The sequence below is a fragment of the Sphaerodactylus townsendi genome, linkage group LG07, assembly GCF_021028975.2.
Source record: "Sphaerodactylus townsendi isolate TG3544 linkage group LG07, MPM_Stown_v2.3, whole genome shotgun sequence".
Lineage (NCBI taxonomy): Eukaryota > Metazoa > Chordata > Lepidosauria > Squamata > Sphaerodactylidae > Sphaerodactylus > Sphaerodactylus townsendi.
Genome location: NC_059431.1, coordinates 125,888,318 through 125,904,757, shown reverse-complemented (window position 1 = coordinate 125,904,757; position 16,440 = coordinate 125,888,318).

Below are 16,440 nucleotides of genomic sequence, written 5' to 3'. Positions count from 1 at the left end.
GAACTCAGTGGATAAGGCCACTGCCCAGTAGGGTGGTTCCCACCTTCAAAGTGCTGCCTCTGGAGAAACTGGTCAGCTGGATGCCTCCCTGAGCTGCAGGCCACAAGCTGACGTGGAAGTGGCCCTCCACAAGCCACGGACTAAGCACTACTTCCCTAGCCTGAAGGCCATCTAAGAAAAGGCTGGGTTTGTTTTCTAGCAACTTCGCTGTGGTGGCGAACCTTTGGCACTCCAGATGTTATGGACTACAATTCCCATCAGCCCCTGCCAGCATGGCCAATTGGTCATGCTGGCAGGGGCTGATGGGAATTGTAGTCCATAACATGCCAGTCCATTGTAGTCCATAACATGCCAAAGGTTTGCCACCACTGTATGCATTCACTCAGTTGGGATTTTTCCTTGCGCTGATATAGCTGCTCGCAGAGGTCAAAGGTCTCATCCCAGCAAACGTGGACTTTATAATGTGTTTGGTTGTACATCAAAAGCCCAATTAGGAGGCATTCCCCATCTTTTCCTGTGCTTCAAAACATGTGACACTTCCTCAGAATAGCCGGCCACTAATGGCCACTTCACAAGTTCTGATAGAAAATGTAACCAGAAAAATAAGGTATAGTATACACGGCAGAAACCAACACAAGCAAAAGCAAGCTATGCCCAGGCTACAATACAATGACCACAAATGGGATAAGTACAAAATGTGCTAAACGCGTATAATGTCAATGTGCACATGTGTCTGCAGAAGCGCAAAAGCGACAACCTCATAGAGAACATCAGACTCAAGGATCTCCACAGTGCGTTACAGCCATACAAATATTGTGCAAATCCGGCATAAAGTCCTCAAGAAGAAAGTCACAATGGCCCCTTCCACACAAGCAGAATAATGCACTTTCAATCCACTTTCAATGCACTTTGCAGCTGTGCGGAATAGCACAATCCACAAACAATTATGAAAGTGGATGGAAAGTGCATTATTCTGCATGTGCGGAAGGGGCCAATGTCCACAAGAAATCCAAAGTTCAAAATTAAGATGAGCCCTCTGGGGTGTGTGGGTTTTTTGCCTGTTTTGTGGATAAATACCACATCAGTATAAAAGCTCCAACTTGCCTGCACCGTTTTAAAGGACACCATCTTTATTTCATCAACAGCAGATTCTTGTATTTAAACAGGAGTCCTGTTGGAAACGGTGCAAGTAGGGCTTTTTTATTTTAAGAAAAGGGGTGACCTTTAAAAAAAAATTATTTATTGATATTTTGGAATTATTACAGATTTATATTGTATATCTTATATTTCATCCTCCATATCCTTTCCCCCCCTTTTTCCCTCCCCCCTCTTCTTTTCTTCTTTAGATGTGCAGACGCAGGTCCATTCTTTTCAATCTTCTTGTCCATTTTTCTTCTGTAATTCCAATTTCGTTTAACCAGTCTTTGAATTCCATCCAGATCCACTTCATATCTTTTTGTTTTTCTTGCCATATTTGGTTTCTTGGCATTATGGCATTTTCTAATTGTATTTGCTCCCATATATATTCCAACCATTTCTGCATTGTCCAGATTTTTTTGTCTTTCCACCCCAATGCTATTACTGCATGGGCCGCTCTGATCATGAGTTTGAAAAACTTTCTCTTTCTTTGTTCTATTATTATATAATCCAATAGGCCTATAAATAATAAATCTTTATTTTTATCTTTATTTTTACCTTCACATATTTTTATTATTATTATTTATTATTTTATTCGGCTTAATAGACCGCCCAACCCCCGAAGGGCTCTGGGCGGTGTACAATGAGACATAAAACAAATACAATATAAGGTCTCATAAAATACAATATAACGATAAAACATTAAAATACATTATAGCAGCAATTCCAGAGAGTATAAATAAAAATACATGCCCAAATGCATGCACAGATGGCGCCCAACCCAAGGGCCAGGGGGGCCAGCATTGCCCAAAAATGAATGGTATCAGTGATCAGGCAATGCTGAAGATGGCAAAACTGTCGTGGGGGCTACAGAGGGGGCAGGCAGTCTGCGGCTGGCATCCCCAAAGGCCCGGTGGAATAACTTGGTCTTACAGGCCCTGCGGAACTCACCAAGGTCCCGCAGGGCCCGGACAGCAGATGGTAAAGCATTCCACCAGGACGGGGCCAGGGCCGTAAAGGCCCTGGCCGGGTAGAGGCCAGCCGTATCGACGAGGGGCTGGGGACTACCAGCAAATTGGCCTCTGCAGATCGCAGAGGCCTATTTGAGACATATGGGGTTAGGACGGTCTACGGCATAGGTATGAAACAGCCTCAAGCCGCTGAGGGAGCCTTTAAAGGTTAACACCACCAACACCTTTGAAGAGCGCATCCGAATTCCCACATTTTCCTTCCACATTAAATAAGTTTATTCTCTGGACATTCTAGCCACATATGGGCATATATTGCATTTTTATCCCCACAATGCCAACATTTCGGACTGAGTCCATTTATCATATATGCCAACTGTTTTGGTGTTCTATACCCTTTTAATATTAATTTCTTCTCCAGTTCTGCATATTTCTCTATTTTTATCTTATTTATATTGTCTATGATTTGTTTAATAAGATCTATGTCAGGGGTGACCGTTTTGATCCAGGACTAGCCCTGTCTCATCAGATCTCAGAAGCTAACCAGGGACAGCCACGGTTCATGCTTGGATGGGAGACCGCCAAGAAGGACGGCGTTGCTACGCAGAGGCGATGGCCAAACTCCTCTGCTCATTTCGTTCCTTGACCCAGATGGCCCAGGCTGGGTCAAACTTGGTGGCTCTCGGAACCTAAGTGCCTGGATGGGGGAGACCACCAAGGAAGTCCAGGGTTGCTGCGCAGAGGAGGGCAACGGCAAACCACCTCTGAACGTCTCACGCCTTGAAAACCCCATGAAGGGTCACCATAAGTCAGCTTCCATCTCTCTCTACCTGGTGGCACCTTTCATCCCTACTCAGCAATACTGGGGCCCAGAAATGACTCTGGGGGGGCCACTCCCCAAAAAGAGGGAGGAAGAGATCTGCAACCTGCAGCTCTCCAGATGTTTATGGACTACAAATTATGGACTACTACTACAGCAGGGGCTGATGGGATTTGTAGTCCATGAACATCTGGAGAGCCGCAGGTTGTAGACCTCTGAGCTTGCCCATCAGTCTGCCTGCCCCCCTCTCCAGTCATGCCCAGCTTTCTGGGCAAGCCTTATTTAGGACATCCTTCTTTTCCCCGTGGCAAGGAGCTCGACTTTCTCCCTGGCAAAAAGTGATTTAAAAGACCTCACCTTGGGCCCCTGGAGAGCCACTGCCAGTCTAAGCAGGTTGTGGTGACTTTTCTGCTCATCTCTACATATCAACTATGGGTGCATGGGTGCATCTTGAATCTAATATTGGTGCGGGGGGTGGGTGGGTGGAGGGTCTTAAATCCATAGAATCAAATTTGGGCTAGAAGTCCTTCTGAATTTTAAATATGTAAGGATCACATTGGAGGGGGGGAGGTCTTATATCCATAGAATCAAATTTGGGGGCAAAGAAGGAAAAAAGTGATAAAAATATTGAAAAGAAAAGGAATTCAAACTGTGGCAAATTTGATTAGGGAAGGAGGAGAAATTATGACATTACAAAATTTTATAGAGATAGGAGGAATCGAGAACAGGTTGGTTTTGAGAGGCATTTGGGAAAGGATAAAGGTTTCACGGATAAAAGGAGAATGTATAATGTCGAAATATCTGGAACTATATGGAAAACGCAAAGGGAAAATTTTAGGGCGTATATACAAATATATGGTAGATGATAAGGAATTCATGATTAGAACATTGAAACAAAAATGGGAGAAAGAAGGATTTCTAGACATTGGTAATACTGAAAAATTAATAGACAGTTGGAAAAATATAAAGATTGAGAAATATATGGAGTTAAAAAGAAAAGTGATATTAAAATGGTATAGAACACCAAAACAACTAGCATATATGATAAAAGGACTTCGTTCTAAATGCTGGCACTGTGGAGACCAAGAGGCATATTATAGCCATATGTGGATAGAATGTGCAGAAGTAAAAAAAAAATTGGACAATTGTATTGTTATATATCGAGAAACTGGTGAAGATAAATATTGATTTAAATAATGACTTAATGTTCATGGGTGTAATGGAAGACAGAAGGGTGGACAAACAATATAGTTATATGTATAAAATAATGATCAAAGCAGCTCATGCAACAATAGCCTTGGGCTGGAAAGAAAAAAAAACGGACACTTCAGAGATGGTTAGAATATATCTGGGAACAAGTGACACTTGATATTTTCGATATACTAACCAAAAATAAGACGTGGCAAGATAAACAGAATGAAATTTTGAAGATATGGATAATATATGTGGACTGGATGAAAGAAGCTCGAGTCGATGAAGAAATATGGGAGAAGAGGCTACATAGAACGAACTTACTGCTGTTTGTGTGACAAAACTATGAAGTATAAGTAATGGGGGGGAGAGAAAAAGGGGGGGGGAAGTATTGTTTGAAAATGTATGAAGAAAAATGTATGAAGAAAGAAATGGTACAAGAAAAATTATATTAATTAGAATCAAATTTGGGCTAGAAGTCCTTCTGAATTTTAAATATGTAAGAATCACATTGGAGGGGGGATGTCTTAAATCCATAGAATCAAATAACTCCTTCGATGTTTCAGCTTTACAAAACCAATTGGGACAGTTGGGCAATTTATCATTCCCATAGAAGATCCTGGTTTTCACACCAACATTTATACATGTTATTTGCTGGAATTGCCTTTTAATTTATAGGAAATCAGTACATTGTAACATGACACGAATCATGGTTTATTGTATCAGAGTAGCTAACAGCCTGCACTCAAGCGTTGCTGAAGCTGAAATTCAGACGTCCCTGCCAATAGCTAAAAACCCGCTCTTCCCCTCCTCCCGCAGCACCCCATCCAGCCAAGCAGCGTCACCTGCTGTGCGTCCTGATGCTCTTCTGTCACCTTTGTGGCCTCATGCCTCTGTTTTGGCTGCCCCTTGGCCCGTCCAACATCTCTGGGTGTTGTGGTAAACCTCTGGCATCAGATGTGATTTCCACAGTTCTCCCTGGGCGGGTCCTTGGCACAGACTGGAGGCCTTTGTCTCTGCGGAGCTAAGTGTGGGGGTGAAGGGTCTGACCCTGGACACTGAGTCACGCAAGTTGGGTGGTATCCAATAATTTTAAAGGTTGCTGCCAGACTGAAGGTTACAAAGCTCCAGGTGGGAATTAGAGATCTCCAGAATGACCACTGATCTCCTGGTGACAGAAATCAGTTCTCTTGGAGAAAATGGCTGCTTTAGAGGGTAGATGCTCTGGCATTATACCTCAGTAAAGTTCCTCCCCTCATCAAACCCTGACCTCCTCAGACTCCACCACAAAATCTATAGGAATTTCCTAATCTGGAGCCGGCAACTGTCCTCACTTAAAGGCCAAAATAGCCTTGGAAAGGACCCTATCACCTCTCCCTGCATTTTACTCACAGAAACTCCAATCCTGGAATACTGTGGTTGACTAGCAATGGCCACTGAAGGAATCTATTTCTTAAAGGTACAAAGGCTCCTTTTTATCATTTTATCAATACACCCCAGTGTATTTTTATGTAATGGAGATTTTCCTGCAAATCTTGGCCCTTTTTCAGATGTGTAGACAGATCCTTCTCGCTTGTTCAATCACGACAATCACTGCATTCCTCCCCCTCTTTACAAGTGCTAATAACGGCAGCAAGGGTTGCGTGGCTCCTGGCCCCACTGTGGGGGCCTATCAAGATTTCTCTCCTGACCCCCATGGCATCCTCAGATAGAAAGAGGAAGTAATTGTGCAGACAATACTTTTTCATTTGAGGGAAATTTAAAGTCCCGGTATATATTTTTTTAACATTTCAGATTTTTCCTCAAACCTGGCCTACATCTGAGAAAGGACCATGTTTTTAAAGCTATGCCAGAAATGTTCAAAGTGTGGCCCAGCAAACCACTCATTACTTTTGTAATGCCGTTTGGAAACTGGGGGTTCAATCCCTTGCTTGGCACAGGACCTTGTCTTGACCAAGTCTCTTTTGGCAGCAAGGACACTCGATTATCCACTGGTAACTGAGTATCCTTGCAACATTGGTCGATTCCCCACTTACCATCTGCTGCGCGCTACTCTCGCCAAGTAGCGCGGGGTCCCGCGGCACTCCCCACTACAGGGGCGGTGACAACGCAGCCACCCTGACGCCCCCCCTCAGCGCGCGTCATTCCTGGCGCTCCTCAAAACGGCGCCTTTTGATGACCCCGCGTGGTCGTGGGGAAGCCCGGGAGCGTGCCAGAAATGACGCACGCTGAGAGTAGCGCACAGCAAGGGTGGTCAATGGTAAGTGCGGAAACAACCATGAAGAAGAAGAGGAGGAGGAGTAGTTTGGATTTATATCCCCCCTTTCTCTCCTGCAGGAGACTCAAAGGGGCTTACAATCTCCTTGCCCTTCCCCCCTCACAACAAACACCCTGTGAGGTAGGTGGGGCTGAGAGAGCTCAGAAGAGCTGTGACTAGCCCAAGGTCACCCAGCTGGCGTGTGTGGGAGTGTACAGGCTAATCTGAATTCCCCAGATAAGCCTCCACAGCTCAGGCGGCAGAGCTGGGAATCAAACCCGATTCCTCCAGATTAGATACATGAGCTCTTAACCTCCTATGCCACTGCTGCTCCTTAAGCTGGTTGATTTGTGTGTAAGCAAGAGACCAGGACAAAGTTCGGCTGGCTGTTGTGATTGGTCCCCTTCGGGCTCTGTTCTTGTGTCCTGAGCTTGTTATCATCTATTTGAACCCACTGACAGTCATCAACATCAACAACCTTTATTGGCCTAACATTGGCATAACTGTAAACAATAGGTTCATTCAGGCCAGACAAAGGAGGAGAAAGAAAAAAGAAATAACAATAATAAGGAAGGAGAAGAAGGAAATGTTAGTCAAGTTTGCTCTTAGGGCGGTATACAAAACCCATAAATAAATAAATGGATGGATGGATGGATGGATGGATGGATGGATGGATGGATGGATGGATGGATGGATGGATGGATGGATGGATGGATGGATGGATGGATGGATGGATGGATGGATGGATGGATGGATGGATGGATGGATGGATGGATGGATGGATGGATGGATGGATGGATGTGTACTAGGGAGCCTACCCAGTCCCCATTGCACGCACAAAGCCTTTGATGGCAAATCTCCTTCCTAGTGCAGCTGATGGAAGAGCATCGCAGCGAGCCAGCACCATTGCTCTACACAACCTGGGTGAAATTGTTGGATAGAGATATTTGGGCCCCCTGCTCCCCGTGCAGGGGACACCCAGGGCTAGAGGTGAGCAAGACCCGGCGGCCTTTTCGTTTAAGAATTGGTGTTCCTGATCCAGCAGCCTCCTTTTCAGGGATTGAAATATCTCTGTAGATGAAAGCACGGCCAAGGAATCCAAAGAGTAGCCTAGCTTGAGGGTTTTGGATCCAGAGATTTCAGCAGAGGCATTATTGAGATGCTGAAGACGCCCAGTTCTGTCTCTCCTATTCAGCTAAGTCAGGCAGAGCAGAGGGTGTGCGGCTGACCCAGCGTCCGACAAACTAGAGCAGCTTCCAGACGGAGCAGAGGGGCCGTTTTTCAGATGACTTCCAGACCTAGAGAGGGGTTAATGACCTGTCCTAACTGCTTTGGGATTTGGGGACGCTGTCAGAGTCCATCCTTCTCTGTGGATGCTTGAGTGATAACAGTGACTCACACCAAGGTTAGACTACTGCTATGCCTTCTACATGAGGCTACTCTTGAAGACCTGTCAGAAGTTTCAGGTGGCTTCAGGGTTTACAGATGCACTTAAGAACTCTGGCGGGTTTTTTCCCAGGTTCTGTTTTGTGGGGAGAATTATTTACTTCCTTCTGTTATAACTCACTTTGCTTCTTCTGGGGACTTAGTCGCTTACATTTCTCCCTTGCATCCTTACAATAATCCTGTCAAGTTGGCCAGGCTGAGATTGTGCAACTGGCATGAAGTTACCCTGCAGGCCTCCATGGCAGAGTGGGAATTTGTACCGGGGTCTGCAAGGTCCTAGACTAGGGGTGGCCAACCTATGGTGCTCCAGATGTTCGTGGACAACACTTCCCATCAGCTCCTGCCAGCATGGCTAATTGGCCATGCTGTTTGGTCTTTTTTTTTTAACAAGCCGGCTGAATCAGACCAAAGTCCATCTAGTCCAGCTCTCTGCTACTCGCAGTGGCCCACCAGGTGCCTTTGGGAGCTCACATGTAGGATGTGAAAGCAATGGCCTTCTGCGGCCATTCCTCCCAAGCACCTGGTCTGCTAAGGCATTTGCAATCTCAGATCAAGGAGAATCAAGATTGGTAGCCATAAATCGACTTCTCCTCCATAAATCTGTCCAAGCCCCTTTTAAAGCTATCCAGGTTAGTGGCCATCACCAACTCCTGTGGCAGCATATTCCAAACACCAATCACACGTTGCGTGAAGAAGTGTTTCCTTTTATTAGTCCTAATTCTTCCCCCCAGCATTTTCAATGAATGCCCCCTGGTTCTAGTATTGTGAGAGAGAAAATTTTCTCTCTGTCAACATTTTCTACCCCATGCATAATTTTATAGACTTCAATCATATCCCCCCTCAGCCGCCTCCTCTCCAAACTAAAGAGTCCCAAACGCTGCAGCCTCTCCTCATAGGGAAGGTGCTCCAGACCCTCAATCATCCTTGTTGCCCTTCTCTGCACTTTTTTTATCTCCTCAATATCCTTTTTGAGATGCGGCGACCAGAACTGGACACAGTACTCCAAGTGCGGTCCGCATTCACTGCTTTTATATATAAGTGAGGGCATGACTCAATCTTTGCAGTTTTATTATCAATTCCTTTTCTAATGATCCCCAAAGCATAGAGTTTGCTGCTCCTTTTCACAGCTGCCATTGCATTGAGTTGACATATCTCCATGGAACTATCAACTAAGACAGCTTCTTTAAGTCCCTCTTTCCTGGTCTGTGACTGATAGCACTGAGCCACCTTGTAGTGTGTGTATGTGAAGTTTGGATTTTTTGCCCCCCATATGCATCATCACTTTTACATTTTTGCTACATTGAACTGCATTTGCCATTTTCTGGGCCCACCTCACCTAATTCTAGAGTCAAGGTCAGCTTGGAGCTCTTTCTCGCGATGATCCTTTGGGTGGTTCTCACCACCCTACTACTAATTTGGTATCATCTGCAAAACTTGGCCACCACACTACCTCCACCCCCCTTACTTCCAGGTCATTTATGAATAGGTTAAAGAGCACTGGTCCCAAAACGGATCCTTGGGGGACACCACTCCCTACATCTCTCCATTGTGAGAACTTCCCATTTACACCCACTCTTTGTTTCCTGTTTCTCAACCAGTTTAATCCATAGGAGGACTTCCCCTCTTATTCCTTCATTGCTGAGTTTTCTCAACAGTCTCTGGTGAGGAACTTTGTCAAAAGCCTTTTGGAAATCCAAGTAGACAATGTCCACTGGTTCCCCCTTATCCACATGTCTGTTTACACCCTCAAAGAACAGGGTCTAGGACAGGGTGGCCAACCTATGGTGCTCCAGATGTTTATAGACTACAATTCCCATCAGCTCTTCCCAGCATGGCTAATTGGCCATGCTGTTTGGTCTAGGACAGGGGTGGCCAACCTATGGTGCTCCAGATGTTCATGAACTACACTTCCCATCAGCTCCTGCCAGCATGGCTAATTGGCCATGCTGTTTGGTCTAGGACAGGGGTGGCCAACCTATGGTGCTCCAGATGTTCATGGACTACACTTCCCATCAGCTCCTGCCAGCATGGCTAATTAGCCATGCTGTTTGGTCTAGGACAGGGTGGCCAACCTATGGTGCTTCAGATGTTCATGGACTACAATTCCCATCAGCTCCTGCCAGCATGGCTAATTAGCCATGCTGTTTGGTCTAGGACAGGGTGGCCAACCTATGGTGCTCCAGATGTTCATGGACTACACTTCCCATCAGCTCCTGCCAGCATGGCTAATTAGCCATGCTGTTTGGTCTAGGACAGGGTGGTAACCTATAGTTGCTCCAGATGTTCATGGACTACACTTCCCATCAGCTCCTGCCAGCATGGCTAATTAGCCATGCTGTTTGGTCTAGGACAGGGTGGTCAACCTATGGTGCTCCAGATGTTCATGGACTACACTTCCCATCAGCTCCTGCCAGCATGGCTAATTAGCCATGCTGTTTGGTCTAGGACAGGGTGGCCAACCTATGGTGCTTCAGATGTTCATGGACTACAATTCCCATCAGCTCCTGCCAGCATGGCCAATTGGCAGGGGGTGATGGGAATTGTGGTCCATGAACATCTGGAGCACCGTAGGTTGGCCACCCCTGTCCTAGACCAACTAGGACACAGTGCTAACTTGCACTGGGTAGGTGGTGGATTTTCAAGGAAAATAAAGGGATTTTCCCACCTAGTATTCTGTTTTGGCTGTGAAACGGCTTTCTCTGTTTCTTGTGTTAGAGAAGATCGAACCTCAGTGGTACAGTATCTGCTTGACCTGAAGAAAGTCCCCGGTTCAAGTCCTGCCAACTCCACTTACAATATTCAGTTAGTGGTGAGAGGCAGCCTGGCATAGTGGTTAAGAGCAGCGGACTCTAATCCAGCGAACTGGGTCTGATTCCCTGCTCCTCTGCAGGAAGCCTGCTGTGTGACTTTGGGCTAGTCTCAGTCCTCTCCAAACTCTCTCAGCCCCACCTGCCTCACAAGGTGCGGGGAGAGGAAAGGAAAGGGGTTTGCAAGCCCCTTTGAATCTCCGTAAAGGTACAGAAAAGGCAGAATATAAAAAAACCCCAACTCTTTCTCTTCTTCTTTGGTGACGTGCGAGACACATTACTTTAGAGGAGAACGGAGCTGTTCCTCTTGGCAGCAGAAGAAAGGACTTGCAATAATGGGTTTAGATAACTGACGGAAAGGTACTGGCTGGCAGGTAGGTCTTTTTTTTTTGTTACAGTAAGAGTTGTTCAGCAATGGGATCAGCTACCCAGGGACGTGGTGAGCTCTGCCTGACAGAAAGTCTTCAAACCGTGGTTGGAGAAACACTTGTTAGGGATGTGATCCATTGAAAAGAAGGTCGGACAAGATGGCCTGTCTGGGCCCTTCCAACTGCACAATTCTATGATTCTGTCAAACACACACTTCTTCCCTGAACATTCATACTAAACTAGCGGGGCCCTGCCACGCGTTGCTGTGGCAATTGTCCTTCTCATCACAGTCCGCACCCCACGCAGATGTGCATGCAGGTCCAGTGATTCCCTGCGCAGCAGCACAGGTCAAATGGGAGATCCCTCTTTCCCTTTTTTCGAATTCCACATTGTTATATGGTGCTGTCTTGTTTTGGTAGTATAAGGTAGCCCTTCCCATTCCACAACGGAACTGTCCAGAGTGCGAATGCCGCTGCCCATGAGGCTGGTTGACACGCACAGTCCTGGCTTGGGTAAGGCAGAACTGGGGCAAGGAGGCTATCCCAGTCAGGCAGCAGAGGCAGAGGAGTGGCCGAGGCACTCAGATTGAGACCAGCTCCTTGGGTTCTTAGGGAGCCCCGTGCAGCAAAGAAGCGGAGACTAGCAATGTTGGTTAAGCCCCCCCCACTTGCGGATTTTCTTAGAAGAAAAAAGGCAATGACTCCAGCTACAGCTTTTGGTAAAAGGAGCTGTGGCCGAATATGGGTGAGGGGTGGGCAGAGTGGTGGTTGGAAGTGAGGGAGAACGAGAGTGAGGTGTGTGAGGATGATGAGGCTGAGATGGCAGTGTTGTGTGGTAGCAGTGGGTGAGGAGCACAGAGAGTGAAAGTTACCTGCGTGTGAGAGTGGGGAACCCCACCCTGACGTCTCACTCAGAGCAAAGAATGTGCATGTGTTTCACTTCCACTGCATTACTAACAATTGTACCTGTTTACTGTTTCCACTGCTCACCTCTGCCCATCTGTGCGAACATCCCAAGCCCTCAGGCCACAGACAGACAGGCTGCACGAATATTCTAAGGGTGACAGTTAAACACAGACTGCTTCATGGCCTGGTGCGCCAGGAAAAAGACATTTTACCTGGCTCAGGTATGGACTTTCGGTGATTTGAAGATCCGAGTACCTGCCCGCAACAGGGAGGGACGTCCTGTGAAAATTTGGGGGCGATACGTCCAGCAGCTTCTGAGGGAGACCATCAGGGACAAACACACTGTTAGATTTTTATATAGAGAGATTTACTACATCTCAGGAATTCTGGTAGGCAGAAATGTTTCCAGAACAGACGGGCCAAAGAACTCAACTTCCGACTGATGAGCTGGGAGCCAGCCCCTGACTCCCCTACCCCCAAGTTTGGTGGGCTCAAAGAAAAGTTTGAATTGAAGGATATGTGCAGAGGCAAGGCAGAATCCTGCATGTACTTAATTAATTCCCCTGACTGAAATCAGCGGACTTCGCATTAGCTGGACAGCTCCCCTCTGCTCGGAGTGGCTTTGCCTGTGATACAAACATCACCTGTTCTCTTTCAAAAGTACTAACGGGGAGCTTGTGCGCGAGTTCTTCAAGCATGACCTGTGCTCAGATTCTTCTAAAAACAAAACAAAAAACTAATTAGAATTTAAAAATGGGAAAGAAATTCTTTGTAAACTCAAATTTCTAAGCGAGTGGCATTCTAACCAAAGCAAACAAAATTAAAGGAACCTTTTGCTTTTGAACTAAGGGATTTACATAAATATAATTGCTTGCTAATGCTAAGATCCCGAAAACACAACAGTGTCTAGACAGCCTGGGCTCAAACTCCCCTTGCTTAACCGATTCTCTCCAACAGCACCCTTCAAGATCAAAAGCATTATTTATGGCACCCGTAGAAGAGAGCTGTATGGTCTTCCAATTCACCTTACCTTGTGAATTGTCCCCTGTTAGGGAACTGTTCCAGCTACCAAATGCAAAGACGATTAAGTGAAGCAGTTTTTCTGGGGTGCAGGTAGAAGAAGAAGAAGAGTTTGGATTTATATCCCCCCTTTCTCTCCTGCAGGAGACTCAAAGGGGCTGACAATCTCCTTGCCCTTTTCCCCTCACAACAAACACCCTGTGAGGTAGGTGGGGCTGAGAGAGCTCCGAGAAGCTGTGACTAGCTCAAGGTCACCCAGCGGGCGTGTGTGGGAGTGTACAGGCTAATCTGAATTCCCCAGATAAGCCTCCAGCTCAGGCGGCAGAGCTGGGAATCAAACCCGGTTCCTCCAGATTAGATACACGAGCTCTTAACCTCCTATGCCACTGCTGCTCCCAGAACCCCAAAGGAGTTCCTAAAGAGGAGCCCGCACTGGAGGCCACAGAAGATGCCATCAGTGATACCTGCCCTTCACCAGAGATCCAATGGGCACCTTCAAAGCCCCCAGAGATGGAGAGTCGTCGTCGTCGTCGTCGTCGTCGTCGTCGTCGTCGTCGTCGTCGTCGTCGTCGTCGTCGTCGTCGTCGTCGTCGTCGTCGTCGTCGTCTTCTTCTTCTTCTTCTTCTTCTTCTTCTTCTTCTTCTTCTTCTTCTTCTTCTTCTTCTTCTTCTTCTTCTTCTTCTTCTTCTTCTTCTTCTTCTTCTTCTTCTTCTTCTTCTTCTTCTTCTTCTTCTTCTTCTTCTTCTTCTTCTTCTTCTTCTTCTTCTTCTTCTTCTTCTTCTTCTTCTTCTTCTTCTTCTTCTTCTTCTTCTTCTTCTTCTTCTTCTTCTTCTTCTTCCGGGTTTGGAACAGTGAGGTCTTCTGAAATCTCCAAGGAACAGTGAGGTCTTCTGAAATCTCGTCTGCAGGGTTACTTGCCACAACTTCCTTGCCTGCAAAGAGGACTCAGCAGGCACAATCCTGACCACGGAACAAATAAATAGCAATTAGGATTACCAAACTCCAGGAAGGGTCTGAGGAGCTCCCCAAATTACAACTGATCTTCACTGAGCATTGCAGCCACTCCTGGCGTCTGCTGCGGCCAGGCCTGGAGTGGCTCCCTGCAGCGGATTCCATCAGCTTTTCTAGAAGAAGAAGGAGGAGGAGGAGGAGGAGGAGGAGGAGGAGGAGGAGTTTGGATTTATATCCCCCCTTTCTCTCCTGTAGGAGACTCAAAGGGGCTGACAATCTCCTTGCCCTTCCCCCCTCACCTTAAAGCACCCTGTAGAGGTGGGTGGGAGCTGAAGAGGAAACTCAAGAGCTGTGACTTCCCATGGGAATTAGCCCAGCTGGCGTGTGTGGGAGTCTGAATTCCCCAGATAAGCCTCCACAGCTCAGGCGGCAGAGCTGGGAATCAAACCCGGTTCCTCCAGATTAGATACAGGAGCTCTTAACCTCCTATGCCGCTGCTGCCTCATACGCCACTGATAGCTCATTTATACGGCTACCAATGGTGGTAGCAATTTCACTACTACCAGTTGTAGCAATACTGCTGCTGCCACTACTACTGGTGAGGATGATTCCTGCTACTTTTCCCACTGGTCCAGGGAATGATGGCATAGTCTAAAAGGCAGACAGACAAAAACTGTGGCCAAGGGACCGCGCCAGCTCAGTTACTCGGGAGAAAGGGAAGGGTTGGGGAGGGGGAGCCAAAGTATTCCCCTATTGCTTAATTAATGGAAAGAGCCCAGCGCATCGGCCAGCCGTTCGCCAACAAGAAGGTGGATTCTGCTATAAAAGGCCTCATTCATGAGTTGCCAAGAGATTCATGACCTGTTCTTGAATTCACACAAAAATTAGGAGGGGAGCGGGAGCAGCAGCAACTGACTGGCTAATTTAGCAGCTTGAGAGGTGCAGCTGGTGCCCCTGTTTGTACTGAGGGGGGGGGGGCATAGGGGCTCCTCCCTCTCTGCGATTAATTCCTTCCTCCCCTCTCCAGTTGTTTTTTCATCACATGAGACCGCAACTGCAAGAAGGGAGTGGCGTCACTTTGTTTCTGCCGGGAAATGCTCTCCTCTTCTCTTTTTATGAAATAAAAGGACCTTTGGTACGACTTTGCCTGAATGGGGAACACGATGAGGGTGCCCTTCTGCGAACTGCGGCCTCCGTCTGAATCCGCCGGGTAGAAAATTCTCCCCGCACGGCATCTAGACAGAAAGTTTGTTTTTTTATTTCATGTGCTTGGAAATCAACTTCTCTTTCCTGCACATCATATTAATGCACAAGTTTGGAGAATGGTTAGATCATCTTTCTGTGGCCTGGTGTAGTCACAGTTTTCTGTGATTTAGTCTCAAATGACCTTGGATTCTAAACTGATGCCGTGGGTACTGAGCCAAACTGGAAACTGCAATTGGTCCAGTATTCAGTGGCAAGGGTTTTTATGGGAACTCCTATACGATTGCACAGTGAGCAGCAGTGGCGTAGGAGGTTAAGAGCTCGTGTATCTAATCTGGAGGAACCGGGTTTGATTCCCTGCTCTGCCGCCTGAGCTGTGGAGGCTTATCTGGGGGATTCAGAGTAGCCTGTGCACTCCCACACACGCCAGCTGGGTGACCTTGGGCTAGTCACAGCCTCTCAGAGCTCTCTCAGCCCCACCCACCTCACAGGGTGTTTGTTGTGAGGGGGGGAAGGGCAAGGAGATTGTAAGCCCCTTTGAGTCTCCTGCAGGAGAGAAAGGGGGGATATAAATCCAAACTCTTCTTCTTCTTCTTCTTCTTCTTCTTCTCCTCCTCCTCCTCCTCCTCCTCCTCCTCCTCCTCCTCCTCCTGTACTGTACCAGTTGAATTCCAGATCAGATTCAAGGCTCTGGTGTTAACCTTTAAAGCCCTGAATGGTCTGGGGCCCTGTCAATGTCTGGGACGCATCCTCCCAATTGCACTCCCGAGGCTTGCATTGTGCTCACAGGAAGCAACCTGCTGGGGTCCCCAGACTCAAGAAGAATCCTGACTGGTGGAGGTCTCTACCACCCTGAGACCTGGACCCAGTGGATAATGGAACCTGGTCTCCCACAGGCCTGCAAGGCAAGAGGGTAATTCCATGTTCAATGACCTGGTTGAGGAGTAGTTGCATAGTGCGTTACCATTCTTGCCTGGCCTCCTTTCCGCCTCCCCCTTTCCCCCTTCCCGCCCCTCCCTCCTACTCCCCCCAGGGAAAATGGGCCTTGACCAGACGATGGGCTCCCACTTCCTCATTCCCCCTTCCCACAGGTTGGGTGGGACACGACCAGATGACCGGATGAAGCACTGCTGCACCACACGGGCTCTTGTGATACTTGGCTCTTGTCTCCTTTTCCTTTTCTTCATCTTGAGCTGATGTAATTTGACTGACCAGTTCTTATCCCCCAGTGGAGAGCGGAACAGAGAATGAAGTGGCCCCAAATTTGTGTATATGTGGTAATTTTTTAGTTACCTGTTAATTTGATCTTACATTATTTAAGCTGGCTTATCTTATCACGTATTGATGATTGATTCTGAGTAGCATA